Genomic DNA, 15,405 nt, shown 5'->3' with positions numbered 1-15,405 from the left:
CAGAAACTTTGCGCCAATGCAAAGGCAAAGTTGCACGGTATTAGCACTAGGGCAAAGTTTGCCCTATTTTTAAAAACAGTGGCACACACTAGAATACTACTCCACCATGACAAGGGCAGTTTGGCATATTAAAAGCATCAGGTTGAAAATTGCCCTAGTGCAAAAAAGATACATTTCTACTGCGTTTTTGCACCAGGGCAAAGTTTGCACTAGTGCTAATACGCAACAATATTAGCACTAGGGCAAACTTTGCCCTGATGCAAAAATGCATCAAAAATGTATCTTTTTTGCACTAAGGCAATTTTTGGTAGACCTATTGTTTCAGCTATTGATTCCCTGTTGGAACCACTATCTGTATACGCAGAGGTGTTTCTCAAACCATTTGTGCTTGAAATGCCGTCATATGTAAAAGATATCGAAACCGAAGAGGGAGATATCCTGGTTACTATGGATGTTGAGTCGCTACACACGGCGATTCCCCAGCAAAAATGCCTACATGTATTAGACCAGTTTCTAAACAAGAGAACTAGACCACATTTGCCCCCCACTGAGTTTGTGCAAGAATGTATCAGGTTAGCAATGACTGAAAATGTCTTCTTGTTTAAAAAACAACTTTATGAACAAGAAAGAGGTGTCAGCATGGGGGCTAAGTTTGCCCCCGACGTTGCGAATTTATATATGGCTGACTATGAAGAGAAGTTCATTTTGGGACAACACAATTTACTTACGAGTCACCCCACTCTGAATGGTTACCTGAAAATGTGGCATCGGTATATCGATGATGTTTTTCTAATTTGGAGAGGAACTGTTACATCTCTGAGTGAATTTCATGTTTGGCTAAATCAGTGGGATGTGAACATAAAATTCACTATTGAATATAGTTACCGCCAGGTGAGTTTCCTTGACTTAGTAATTAAAAAAACTGGGAACCAACTCACTACCACTCTCTTTAGGAAACCCACCGATAAGAACACCCTATTACACTTTAACGGTTTTCATCCAGCCAGTTTACGACAGAACTTACCTTATGGTCAGTTCTTGCGTATCAAAAGAAACTGTTATGAAAAGGATGAATTCAAGGTCCATGCGGAACAGTTAAAGGACAGGTTACAAAGTAGGGGATATCCAAGAAGGTTGGTAAAAGACCAACTTAAAAGAGCGGAAAACACAAATTGCGAAATTTGCCTGACCACTCGAGAGAGACACAAGAATGAACGTTTAGTATGCGTAACTACTTTTAATCCAGTGAGCGTTGATGTAAAAAGAATCATTAACAAACACTGGAATTTAGTAAAACATCCAGGGTAATTATTGCAAAAACCAATGTTCGCATTTATACGTAACCAGAACCTCAGACAAAGACTGGTTCACACTTATAGAGAACCCAAGAGAGAAACTACCATTAATGAACAGTGGGGGCTGCCGCCCATTGTTGGCCACTATAAATGTGGCAAATGTGTATGTAGCATGTCCTTTGACCGCAACCAGAAACGAATTCCAATATGGCCAAAGAGTGTGGAAGATGAATTGCCACACTAATTGTCTGACTAAAAATGTGATTTACATCATCAGCTGTCCCTGTCAACTTTTATATGTGGGCAAGACCACACGTGAGCTTCGACAGCCGATATCAGAACACAGGAGCTGTATACGAAATGAAGTGGCAGACAAGCCGCTTGTCGATCATTTTATCAAAATGAAACACAAAGATACCGACATGAGATGGTTTGTACTTCAACACATTGAGAGTAACATGAGAGGGGGTGATATCGGTGCAATATTACACCGCACTAAACAAAAATGGATTCACACTCCCAACACTGTTCAGGAAGGACTAAATGTTTCAGTGGAATGGAACAATCTTGTTACAACAAATTGATGGGGAATAGGATATATGTGTCTTTTTACAAATATATTAGTGACCAATATGAGACTGAAAACAATACTCGTTTGCAGCTGATGTTAAACAGTGTACTAGTATGCCAGAAAGTAAAAACACAATTTTGCCAGATATGAAGGTGTTTATTGATGTATATCCTATGGACAACGGGATATTGATTACTCATTTTTCCTTTGCTCGTTCAAAATGTGGTCTATACAGATATATAGATATATACACATATTTTCGAACTGCGTACAATGTCTGAAAAAATAGTAATTCCATTGGTGACACATGTGTATGTGAGTCCACGGATAGGTATCTAGAGAATCGCTGCATGGGTCCTTTCTGGCCATATATATTTTTGCAATCTGTTTGTTTTAATTTTTTCTGTTCTTCGTTGAGTACCCACTCCCTAAAATCAAGCTGTAAAGTAAAATAGGCTCTACTTGTTAGACCCATAATACGAGTCCTCCTACCTTTTTAACTCTTTTCCACCTTTCTCTCACTTTTCTTCATTTTTTCATTTCTCATTATTATTTTTACATTTTCTCGTAAGAGTGTAACAATATGGCACATTACAATATGGCACTTGGCTATGTCACTGCTCTGACGCGTGTCATCGTGCTCCTGCGGCTTAGGGCAAGTTGGAACTTAAGTATTCACAGAGTACACTGCGTACCCGCGCCTGGCTGGGTGACGTAATCCCTGGAGGAATTAGTCCCTTGTTTGTGTTTCCAATCTAGAATAAAAGATAGTCCTTTGACTATGTCTAGTTATCATGAAGTTTGTTGCTACGTTCGAGTTCGACGGCGTGTGAATGAAGAGGGTGCCGGTTCCATCTGTATCGTGACTGAGAGGACGGTGTTGTCTACTAGAAGGTAAGGGATGAGCGAGTAGTAGATGGATGCTCGAGGCCGAGGTGATGACGGCCCGTTTAGTGAGCAGCGGCATGAGGGATTTGGTATATTACGATCGCACCAAGGGGCGATACATCCTACATAGAGGCGGTCGTGTTGCAGAGGTCCTAGTTGTTTATGTGTGTATTTATTTTTGTGGGGCCCATTTCACTGAGAGCTAGCCTCAGGGCTCTGGGGTCTACTTCACTAGCAGTATTGGCCAGTTGAGTGGGATAATGATCCGTAGGTATCACGTGGTGAGTGTCATCGATATATCCATAGTGTAGATATCGTACGTTATGTTAATGATGGCTATGGTTTTTACTTGCCGCTGCATTCTTAGCATGCATTCTTAGTATAGAGGACAACATCACTATGGGTATTTTATGATATAGGAAGTGGGTATTTTCCACTGACGGACTGCTATTATGTTTTTCATTTGAAGTTTCACAGAGGGTCTAGTGATTATTATACCCTAGTGTACATCCTGCCATTACAACACACAGGGCCCGCAAGGATCTTCCTTTGGCACTTGGGTGCTTGTAAGTGTTCTTCTTTTATAATTTTAATTGTGTACTATATAGGGTTACAGGCATGCACATTTTGTGCTTGGTTCTGTCGAATATACTGAGTGGTGGTTTTTTTTTTTTTTTTTGTTGGTTCCACAGGCTCAATATACATACTGATGCCAGTGGAGGATTAATTCCTGCTGTCCTACTCACGATCCTGAGAATTGTATCTTGGGGGTGAGTAGGGCTTTTTTGTTTATTAATTTCTGACACAATGTGACATTATTTGTCACCTCTTTTAAGAAATAGGGATGACATTCTGGTTTTTATTATTGTTTTTTAGATTGATTACTGGCCCATATACGCTAAGAATAGGGCGGAGTATTCGCTCCAAGCCCGACGTCCTGAAGAAGGTCTCTGACCGAAACACGTGTCGACGTTTTTCTTCAAGAGATATCTGGTTGAATTTGATACCAGTTATATAATGACACCTGATACTATGGACTGGGTCACTGTTGAATATGATAATAGAAAATATCTGATGTAATGATATTCTGAATACCTATTGTAGGGAACACTAGGGTGTTTTATATTCATAGGTTTGAATGAGTTTTGTATGTGGTTACGAATGAGGGTATGAATTGATTGATTTTTATGAGATTTTATGATACTAGAATGATTTTTTCTTGTGATGAATTATTTGAATAAAATGTGATATGTATTAAACCTGACCAATGTCATCCCGTTCTACTGATCCAATTTTTGTGATAACTGTACAATACCTGAAGGAGCAGGGACTTTAGTGCAGGTCTACCCCTTTACTTATTTTTCTGCTCTCTCGTCTCCTACATCTCTTCTGAGTCTGTCAACTCAGCTTTCCATGATGTCACCAATCTACTTTCTAGCTTACTTTTCCCCGGGATTTCATTCAAATGACCATCATATTGTCATGTATGCATGTACAGGGTTATTACAGGGTTATAGGTTAAAAGTTCGAATCAAAAGGTTCGAAATATAATAGTACAATAGGTTCGAGTACATTTGCTTGAAAACAAAGGTTTGAAATTGTTTTGTTTTTTTTTGGGGTGGGGGCCCACCCCCAAACCCCCATTTCCCCCAAACCCCCATTTTTGTGGTAAAAAACACTTTTTTTTTACCAAAACGAAAACCCAAAAAAATATATATAATGAAAAAAAAATGTGAACCTTTTGTTTTCGAGCAAATGTACTCGGCCCTATTGCATTCAAACCTTTTATATTCTCACCTTTAACCGGACACCCATGTACAGCTTCCTCAATGGAAATCTTACTTCCAGGATTCTCTTTGGTATAGGTATTCTTACTGGCAATGCACGTGTTTCACATTCTGGCTCCCTATATATATGCAGCAAGGGAGAGGAGCTTTGGATGGGGGTACTCGACTCCACCTCTACAGTCTCCTCTGTGCAATTAACATGGTATATAAAATGGCCACCTGCATGTGCTTTGTGGCATTGATCAAGGGCACAATAGTGTTACTTTCTAGGCTCTACATGAGGTCCTTTTCACACTTTTGCTCTTTGATCCTCTCTCCGGAACTTGAGCACTGTTGGAAAAAGACTGAGTCCTCTCTGCATCAGAAATTGCTCTCTACTGTACACTCCTCTTACTATTCTCTTCTAGCCACAAAAAAGCAATACTTTCCCCCGCTCTTTATCTCATCATGCACACCATTTTTTTCAACCTTCTTAATAATATTCTCTCTCTCTCTGTCAGCCTGATCCCTCACTCTTCTTCGCTTTGTAATGTCTATCTTGCTGATTATTTTACTTCCAAGGTCTCTATTCTTCAAGCTTTTCTCATCTCTCCATCCCTGCCCCCCTCTCCCTTACCCCGCTGACTCCCCCTCCCCCTTCCTTCCATATCTTCTCTCCATGTTCCCCTCTTACTGATTCTGATATTGCTGATTTTCCTACTCGTGCCCATCCCACATCTTCTCCAACTGACCCTATTCCACCCACTTTCACCCCTTTGGTCTATCCCCAGATCTCCCTTTACCTTACATTAACCTCTCTCTCCTCTTCTGTCTTTCCTGTCTCTTTCAAATATGCTACTTTCATACTTTTTTTTTATTGGAATTTAGCAGAAATTAATCTACTTTTTTCAATTTATAAAAGAGAAATGTTCATATATTCATAGTAATTACAGACAAGAAACATTGTAAATGATTATATACATATCATAACATTGGCTATTAACATTCAAGCTAAATTACAGAAAGGAAAACATACTAAATTATTTACAGATATAAGCCTTAACTATTTACGTAACTATTATATAGAAAACAGAACATGAATGACATGAAATCAAATAAAAGGATCTTGTTATTCGCATATTACCCAATTTCATCATCATGAAGAAGCGTAGTAAGAAAATTCACCAAGGCTATGTTCAAGCTCGTGTTGGCAGAGTTAAGAAGGAAAGCCCATCTTAATTCAGGCTGCACATTTGCAACTGAGGCCATATGTTTCACAAACAATTTGTTTCTCAAGGAATACAGCGCTGTCCATTCTACAATTAAGTGCTCTAAGGTTTCTTTTTGTGCTAAATCACATTCTCACCATAGCCATGCGTATTTGTCAAATATGGTTCAACAACTCCCATTCTCTTATCAGCATAGCTTTTAAAGTGCTTATGCTGCAAACATAATGAACTTGTTAGAATCCAATCTTGGAGGAAGATTTTCTTATTAGCTCTCACTGGGTTCATTATGAGCATTTCCAAGTTAACATCTGCCATTGCTAGGACTTGATAAACATATCTGGTCCATTTCTGGATGAGAACATGGTCTGATGTAATCAGATAGGACGCTAGAACTGCAAGAATTGATAATTCATTGGTATTTACAAGACATTTACGCAGAAGGGCACATAGTTGCCAATGATATTTCGCACTTAAGGATATGAGACCTTACCCATATCTCAAACATGACCCAGGGGTAGATTGTGGTACTTTGAGAATCTGTCTCCAGAACTTGGCTTCTAATTTATTCGAGAATTGAGTAGAAATTATTGCTCTTGATTCTAACCCATACAACAAAACAGGAGAAACTTTTTTTTGCCAAAAGAAGAGCGCTGGATTGATGGTAAATTTCCCATATTTATAGAGTATTATTTTGGTTTGGGATATGGCTGATGTTAAATTATCTTGTAACATATGTGTATGCACTGAGGCAGAATTATTACCTTCAAATGGTAGGCCCATGTATCTATAGTGAGAAAAAACATCCAAAGTGATGTCTTTAACTCTCCATGCAAATTGATTTCTGTGTGTTGGTTTAGGGGTATATGCTACAATTTGTGACTTTTTCACATTCATTGACAATTCATTTTCATCAAAGTAAGTAGTGAGAACTGATAAATTAAACAGGGCCGAAGTCAGAATACAGCCCCGCTTCAATCCTCTTGCAGTTCCTATTACAGCAGACAGCAATCCCATAAATGTCAGACGAACCTGAATAGAGGTTGAGGAGTGCAACAGGTAGATGATATCAATCAGATTGGGGACATTGGGCTTTAACCAATTTCTCAATTAGCTTCACCCTTGAAACAGAGTCAAATGCCGCGTTTAAGTCAATAAACGCAAAGAACAGTGATGTATTTGTATTTTTTGCTTGTTCTTTTAAAGCATTAATTTTCATTAAGTTATCTGACGTCCCAAGGCCTGGAACAAAACCTGTTTGATTTCGATCACGGTAATTGGATGACTGTGACCATTTATTGAAGTCTCTTAGGACTAGTCGATTGAAGATTTTGCCTGGGGAATCCAAAAGAGCTATCGGTCGATAGTTTGACGGAATTCCACGATCATCCTTTTTAAAGATTGGTACTATGAGTGAAGTACGCCATGTGTCTGGAATTTTCTTTGTGAAGAGAATTTGTTGAAAAATATTGTTAAGTATGATAGCCCAATGTTTAGGATGCTGTTTTAGCATTTGATTAGTGATTCCATCCGGTCCAGCAGCTCGCGAAGAAGATGATTTTGATATAAGTTCTTCTATAATGGCCTCCGAGCATTCCAAATTCCATGATGATGTAAGTTGTGTTTCATAGTGGAATGAATCAAAGGACTTATCCGCATATAGAGCTGTGAAATGAGCAATCCACCGGATTTCAGAAACCCTGTTTGCTTGTGAAACTAATTGCTTATGAGTTGTATTTAGATTTAACAATTGCCAAATTTGAGCCGAATTTTTATTTGATGTAGCCACTAAAAAAGCTTCACCATTCTGTTGGTACAATTTACCTTTGTAGGACCTGGCCCATGTTCTGAAGCGAGATGCGAGCTTTGATCCTCTCGATCAAGGGTAGACCATTAGTGGCTCGCAATTCTTTACGATAGACTTTTTTTGCCTGTTGCATATGTTAGTTAAATGCATGATTGTGTTTATTCCTAATAGGAATATAAAGATTTTTAAACATTAACAAAGTGTCTACATAGGATTGAGGTTGACATGATATTAATTGTTTGCACAAGGTTGCATTGAATGCAGAGACTTTGGATTCCACTTAAAGCGTGTCTTGGAGTTGTTTATACTCAGATCTTGGGACATCCAAGAGCACTTTTGTTGATTCTAAGGGCCAATTCTGGGCCAAGTTAACATTAGCATATGGTGATCGCTTGCAGATTGCGTTTTTATTTTGAAACTTGTTGACTGCATGAAATGCCCATTTGATAAATAAATGTAGTCTATTGTGCTGGTTGATGTACCTCTCTGCCAGGTGAAATGAGATGGAATATCACCAGGCAGGGAGCCATTAGCCATTTGCATGCCGAGATGGTTCATGTAGCTATTCCATTTATTTACTTCTTGGATTTTCTTCCCACTAGATGTTTTCCATTTGCTTTCGCAATCAGTTCAAATGGCATGGAGAAGTCTCTATAGAAAAGGCCATCCGATATTGCTGCATGGTTTCTATATAGATTAATTACAACTAGGGCCTGATTGTCAAATGTAATTTTGACAAGTTGCATATAGCTGTTCGAACTAGCCCATTGAAATAGTTTGATAGCTGAGCTAGAATTAACAGCTACTAAGAGGCCCGCCAAAGGACAACCCTTTTGTGCCGAAATTGCTGGGTCGAAGACTATGTCATGGTTGTCCCATAAGGGAAGAGTGGTCATCCAAGTTTCCTGAAGAATTACTATATCCACCTCAGAGAGCTTGCTGTTTTGTTCCCATTTCAAATGGCTATGACCCCTTATATTCCAGTTTATAAGTGTAAGAGAACTCGATTGCTTTTCAGAAAAGCCTTGCTGCAATGATGGTTATGCTTGGATGTTAGTAAGCTGTTCATTGGTTATTTTTTGGTCCAAAGAGCAGAAAGAGTACTGGCATTAAGTTAGGTAGCAGTTATTGGGCTTCTGTGTCTCACACAATGTTTCATAGTTCTTTCTTTCGAGAGGAAAGCCCATTTTGAATAGTATCATCTTTGCTCACCATAACGTATTCAGCACCAGACCAGATTTCATCCATAATCGAACTATGGATAAATTCACATCACAAATGTATTCTACTTGGTCGATATCCGCTGATGTCAGATGTTCTAGGAATGTCATTGAAGATGTTAAGAACACTTGCTCTTGAAAGATCATATTGTTGGTGTGGAGCTGCTCGGCATTTCAATATGAGCATATGATAATTGGCAAAGCCATTTTTTATTTTGGCATCTGGTTTCGGCTGCTTAATATTAGAGCCCTCTGACATGTGTAGGTTTTTATGCGGAGGGTTTTTTGCAAAGCTGGGAGTCCTTTGCCATAGCGCGAAATCATTGGTCAAAACATTGCTATTTGAATGTGAGGCAGTTAATGCTGCGTTTCTTAGTTGAGTGCTATGATTTGGCACTAGATTATGTTGTGTAAAGTATGCTTCAATAGCTGTCTTTATAGTCTCACTTTATTCATTCATCATGCAAGATTGCTTTCCTTCCTTAGGGATTGCTTGCGGAGAGTTCGCAAAGGTCACTTGTCTTGGTTGATCCAAGTTCACCTGTTGGTTCAATTTGGGCTAGATTTCACTTGCTTTAGGATTCTGAGCGATTTCAATTGGTGCTTTTAGACCAGACTCATTTACAGGAACCACCATATTTGTTTTGATGGAACGTTGTGAGAGATATGCATCAACCGCTTCTTTAATGGCATCATTCTGAGTCAGATCTTTTGCATTAGAAGCTTGCTGTACAATTACCGGTTGAGGCACACGGTCTACTGCGTTTTTGGACTTCGCGCAGGGACCCTGTGAAGTTACTTGATAGAGAGAGTCAAGAACATTGTCATCCAAAGCAATGACAAGTTGGTTCAGTGTTGAGTGGTTCGTAGGAGGACAGACTGGGTTTTCATTTTGTGCTATTGGAAGTTGATTTTCAAGCAATTTACCAACCACCTTAGTTTGTTTACAAGGAGATTTCGTAGATTTGGTTAGGTCAATTGAGGTAGGACAAGATGTGAGATTGGTAACTTTCGCTGTTTTATTGCTTGGTTGATAGGGTTTGTTCATAAGGTGCCTTGCCTTGCCTTTAGCACAAGGGCGCTTATTAAAAACGTCATAGGCAACCTTATTTGCTTGTCGCTTTTCAATTGTTGGGTTGTTATCCACGCTTATCCACGAAGAGTTGTGGTCAGCTGTTGTTGGAATATCAGATTCAATAGGGCGGATGATGTGCTCAAATGAAGGTAAGGTGTGTACTGTATTAATTGAAAGGGCTGATGGTATTGTGACATTTGGAGCTGCCCTGGTAATTTCTTTTTCGTCCGAAGCATGTTGTAAAGGCAACAATTTCTGATGAGGGTGTGTTTTCATCCATGTTGTAATTTGATCAATCTTTCTGGATTGAATATTAATTTTTGATTCAAGTGACTCAAAAAGTTTGAGTAGACTTTGAATTGTTGAGTTTACCGCCACCAAAGTAATTTCAATTAGGCCAGAGTTTGAAGATGTAGTCACTTTTTCTCTAGATGAATCTCGATGTCTAGGAGTAGGTAGAATATATGAGGCTGCTAGAGAGATGGATGAGTCCATTGAACATTGTTGGCGGTAATCCAGAGATACAGAATGGGGAGATGAATTTTCCCTCGAGTACTTGCATGTATTGAAATTTCCGAAAAAAACTTCTTGATTGTCCTCAGTGTCTGAGATTTCCTCAATCTGGTCTAACTGTGGTCGAGATGGTTTCTCTTTTTCGGCGATCTTGATTGCTTGCAACATTGTATCATCAGAGACTGGGAGGTCCTCATGATTTTGTATTGCTTCGTGATTTGTAGGCACGCTCTGAGAGGTGCTAGACTGCGCTGGAGAAGTGTCCATAGACCCTTGAGCTGTCGTTTTTATTGGCTTTTCTAATTCTCCATGAGTTATTATGGTCGGTTTGGGCAAAACAGACAGGAGTGCTGATGGAGTGATGGCTTGGGTTGCATAGTTCGGTGAGTCTTGGAAATCCTCCTGATTCGTTGTTGTAACAGGGAGGGAATCAGACTTTAAGTCAAGAGGAGTAAGATCCTGAGCCATGATTTTCAGTGGAGGGCAAAACTGTCTGATATATTTGCTTGAGGTTGGAGTTTTCACTCGATTTTTAACTTGCGGCGTGAGTGTTATAGATGTACAAGAAGACACTCTCTGTGTTTTGCCTTTTATTTTGCTCGAGATAGGACGTAGCGGGGTGCCTATTTGGGGGACTGTATTAGGCATATTTGATTTTAGGGTATACAGTTGCATAAGTTGCATAAGTAGAGTTCTCTCAAACAACCTGTTAAACACCTACTTGTTAAACAGCTACTTTAGCTATTAAATGAAGCAACCATAAAACAACATAAACCAACCATGAAACAACAATGTTGAAAATTAGACTTGGCTTGCATAAGCTAGGGCAAGGGAGTTCAAACACCCTAAAAGCTATCAAGTGACACAAATGTATAATTTTTAGCAAGATGTCCCTGCCTCAGTGCCGCAGCTCCGCGGCTAAGCGGCAAAACGGCAAAACGGGACTTGAGGTGACTTGCTTGGGTGCGTAAATAGGGGCCGCCTCCAAAATGGTGAACAAGCCTAAACAATGAAAAAAATAACAATAAACAGTGTTTAGTATATCGTAGGAATGATAGTAAAACTATCTTAAAGTCACCTCAGTGATTCACCTTGTGGGAATTGAAGTTCGTTTTGCAATTGAAGTTCAAAGCACAGTCCAAACAAAACGAAGTAAGGGAAGTAAGCGAAGTAAGCGATGTAAGCGAGGTAAAGCGTCCCTGGAGCAGCAGCAGAGTCTTGCGGCTAAGTGGGACTTGAGGGGAATTGCTTGGGTGCGCATTCTAAAACAACTCTCTCTGGTCTCTGCACTCCTGCTAATGACTGCCCTATTTCTTTACTCCCTTTCCATTCTAAGCTCCTAGAGCAAGTTCTCTTCTCCGTCCCTCTCCAGTCTGGCTTTAGGCAGGCACACTCTACTGAAACCACCCTCTTGTATGTTTCTAGTTCTCTTCTTTCTGCGCGGCAAAATAAGGCTCTCTTGTATCATAATTCTATTCAACCTCTTGGCGTCTTTTAACACTGTGGATCACCCTAATTTACTCTTCTCTCTTTCCTCTTTGGGTATCCTCTTTGTGTATCTCTGGCTCTTGTCTCAACTGGTTCAAATCTTATCTTTCTGGTAATTCCTACTCTGTATCCTGGGCCAGCCAGCTCCCTCCTCCTCCTCCACTTCTATACATTGTTCCCCACGGCTCAGTTCTTGGCCCACTCGTGGTTTCACTATACACAATCTCTCTTTCCTCCATCATCACGCCCTTTAATCTTTCCTGTCCCTTTTACACAGATGACGCCCACATTTTGCTTTCTCTTTCTCAAGTTTCTGCATGTGTTTCTTCCATCCAATCCTGGATGCTTTCCTACTTCCTTCACCTTAACCTATTTAAAATGGAAGTTCCTTTCATCTCTCCATCCTCCCCTTTCAGTTCCACCCCGCCTCCATTGGTTTCCTTCTGAGCTCTCCCTTTAGTCCTCTGCCCAGAATCAGAGCATCCTATTTGACTTCTCTCTCTCCTGCGGCTCTTATATCTCTCTTAATGTGCGCAATTGTCATTTTCTTCTCTTTAATCTCTGTCGCGCTCACCCCTTCCTCTCTTTCTACACCTCCAAATGTCTCATCTCTGCTCTAATCTTCTCCGGTATTGACTATTGTTCCTCCCTTTTGATTGGAACCCCAGTGTTTCATCTTACCCCCTTAGCTTCATTTATAACTCTGCCATTTGTCTTCTCGTTGGCCTATCACATCATGCTATTCATCTCCTCTTCACTTCTGTCTGCCTCCATCCTACCATCGGAATTTCATCTTTTCTTTCACTTTCTTTCTATTGTCTTCAAATATCTGCACGGTCTTGCCCCTCACCTTATCGTGTATCATTAGTTTCCTTCTACGTTCCCTCTCGTGCTCTTCATTCCCAGCATTCCTATTTCATTGCTGTTCCAATGCCCCCCTGTATTTCCTCCCGCTTCCACTGTTTCTACCTCCTTGGCCCACTTTTATTGGCATTCTCTCCCCCTAACAATTCGACTTGCCTCTCCATATCACATCTTCTACACCCGCTTAAAGGCTCATCTTTTTTGTCCTCTGCTTCTAAAACTCATGACTTGTACTTCTAACCTTGCCCTGTTATTTTTGTACTGTTTTCCTTCTTTGTGAAGCACTTTGTGGAAAGTGCTGAATACATTCTAATAAATCCAATTACAAAGTCAATGAAGATTGTGTAAACGCTGCCTGTCATGTATGCAAGTGAATCAGAGATTACAAAGGATTCCTACAGAACCAGCCTTTTTTTGCTGGTGTAAAAAGCAGGTCGATTGTATAGGAATCCACAGCATTTTCACCACCATGAAAATGTCATGCTTGTGGTAAAGCTGTTATATGTGTATGGTGGAGAGGATAAAGTGGTGGAAACAGAAATTCCATTCTGTAACCCTACTTCTTCATAAAAATGAAAGAATATATGATGTGGCTTTCAATGCATGGAAGCTTTTACACATGCATTTTATGTGATGCCATAATGAACATCAAATCCACAGTATGCTTTTCTGGAAAACGGATCAATGATAAACACATTCCTTTAATATGTCGTTAACCAGATATGAGTGCTTTCACATTACAGTCAGCTGAGTTGTAGTGTTGCTTTTCACACTCAAATGCACATAGATGCTCTTTCTACAGTGTGTATCCTCAACGAAATATAATGTAACTGAGTACATCTTGTGTAGTGCAACTTCTGCCATTTGGGCTGCCTCATACTGCTAGGTCCTGTAAGAAAGAGAGTAGGGTTGGACCTGGTGGCTGTACCAGCACCCGCGAGCAGAACATGATGGTAGCACCGGTACCCTTATTAACGGTACTAGTGCTACCACCATCCCCATTCCCATTTGAGCCTGTAGGGCTCAAATGGGAATGGGGAATAATGTTTTATACCCCATCAAATGGGGAATAATTTTTTCTGCCGCCCAGAAAAGGGCAATTACCGGGTCCGGCAAGGTCGTACTGACCCGGTAATGGCCCTTTTCGTAATGAGGCCCAAAGAGTTCTGCCGTGCGAGCATGGTTGGTTGTGGGCAATTGTGCCGTAACGTGGTGGGTTGGTCAGTGAAGGTGTGTAGAATGCACGCTGTGTATTTGGAGGTGAACGGAAGTTCAGGTCACTAAGCCTCCTTAGTGTGTATCAAGGTTGGACAGTGTGTGTAATGTGATGTGGAGCGCTTGAGGGTGAGTGGGTTTGTGAGGTAGAAGGTGTCTGGGAATCTAGACCATGGCTGTGAGCTCACCTGTATCAGTTTGGGGGTGAAGTGCGTAAAAGGTAGTCTTTTGCTAATTTTGCAACATCCATTGGTTCAGTGTTGATATAAGCAGCACTAAAAGGCAGTCCTTGCTTATATTATGCCGGCGTGGGATTACATTTTCGATAAGCATTACATGAATGTAATCTTCTCGCGATTTAATGATCATTTAAATTGCCTTATTTTAAGCTGGGACGACCTGGAATCGTTGTGGCAGACCTGGTACGTGTCTCGTTGCTGAAGTTTTCAGGAGGAGGGATGTTAGCCTGAACCATGGTAAGGTCCTTGATGACAGCGATGCAGCTGTCATTGGGTATTTGAGTATGCCACGTTTGTAAATGCTCTCCCTGCTCCCCCAAGCAGTCAGTATTAACACTGTTTTCTTCCTTGAAGCCAAGTGAACACTGATGTTGAGTCAGCATCGAATATCACTGTAGATGGCACTGGAGAGAAATCCTGACATACTCCATTACCGTCGCATTAGCTCTGCAATGAGCTTCCAGTAATGAAGAACAAGGCCTCTCTGGCCAATCTGCATACAATTCCATATCACCCGAAACACACCACAATGTGGTGGGCTCCGGGTTCCTCTCCCGCAGAACACAAACACCGTACAACGCACATCTCGGAAAGACTGGAGCTAGGGAAAGGATAGCGAGGATGTGTATTAAGGCTCTCTTTTCCCAAACTTAGTAGTGTAGTACTTGGCATCTTCAGAAATGTACAATGTATAAATTGAGTGTTACCACTCAGCCGACTGCTCTCCTGATGCTCTACAATCAAGTTGCAACTATTTCTTTGTATCAAGCACCACATATTTTACTGCTTGTTCCTTTACGCAGTCAATGGTTAATAAGTCCTTCATGAATATAGAATGCCCAAATGTCTATTTAATGCCACAAAGTGTCCTAAATAAGCCAATGCATTTCGGAATCTAGTCCATCATCAGGACTGGACACTACAAACATTTAAGTTATGCATAACACGTAACAAAAAATATATATTAATACCAAAATCAGTGGAAAACGATTGGAATGCATGAGTGAGAAAATACACTACTCGCTAAGATTCACAGTAGTCTAAAGCATCACAATATATTAGTTCCATCAATTGTGTGGCACTAAAAGTGAATTACCTGGAACCTAATGCCTATGTGAACATCTGGGCACCTCTTCTTGCCACTCAAAGGTGATAAAAAAGGTACATGTCTATCTATATCTGTGTGGATACAATGATAAATGTCATGTAAGCGTCTTACAATGAAACATATTGCATTA

This window comes from Ambystoma mexicanum, chromosome 8 (assembly GCF_040938575.1).
Source record: "Ambystoma mexicanum isolate Mex_15411 chromosome 8, UKY_AmexF1_1, whole genome shotgun sequence".
Lineage (NCBI taxonomy): Eukaryota > Metazoa > Chordata > Amphibia > Caudata > Ambystomatidae > Ambystoma > Ambystoma mexicanum.
Note: the sequence above shows the minus strand (reverse complement) of the source record.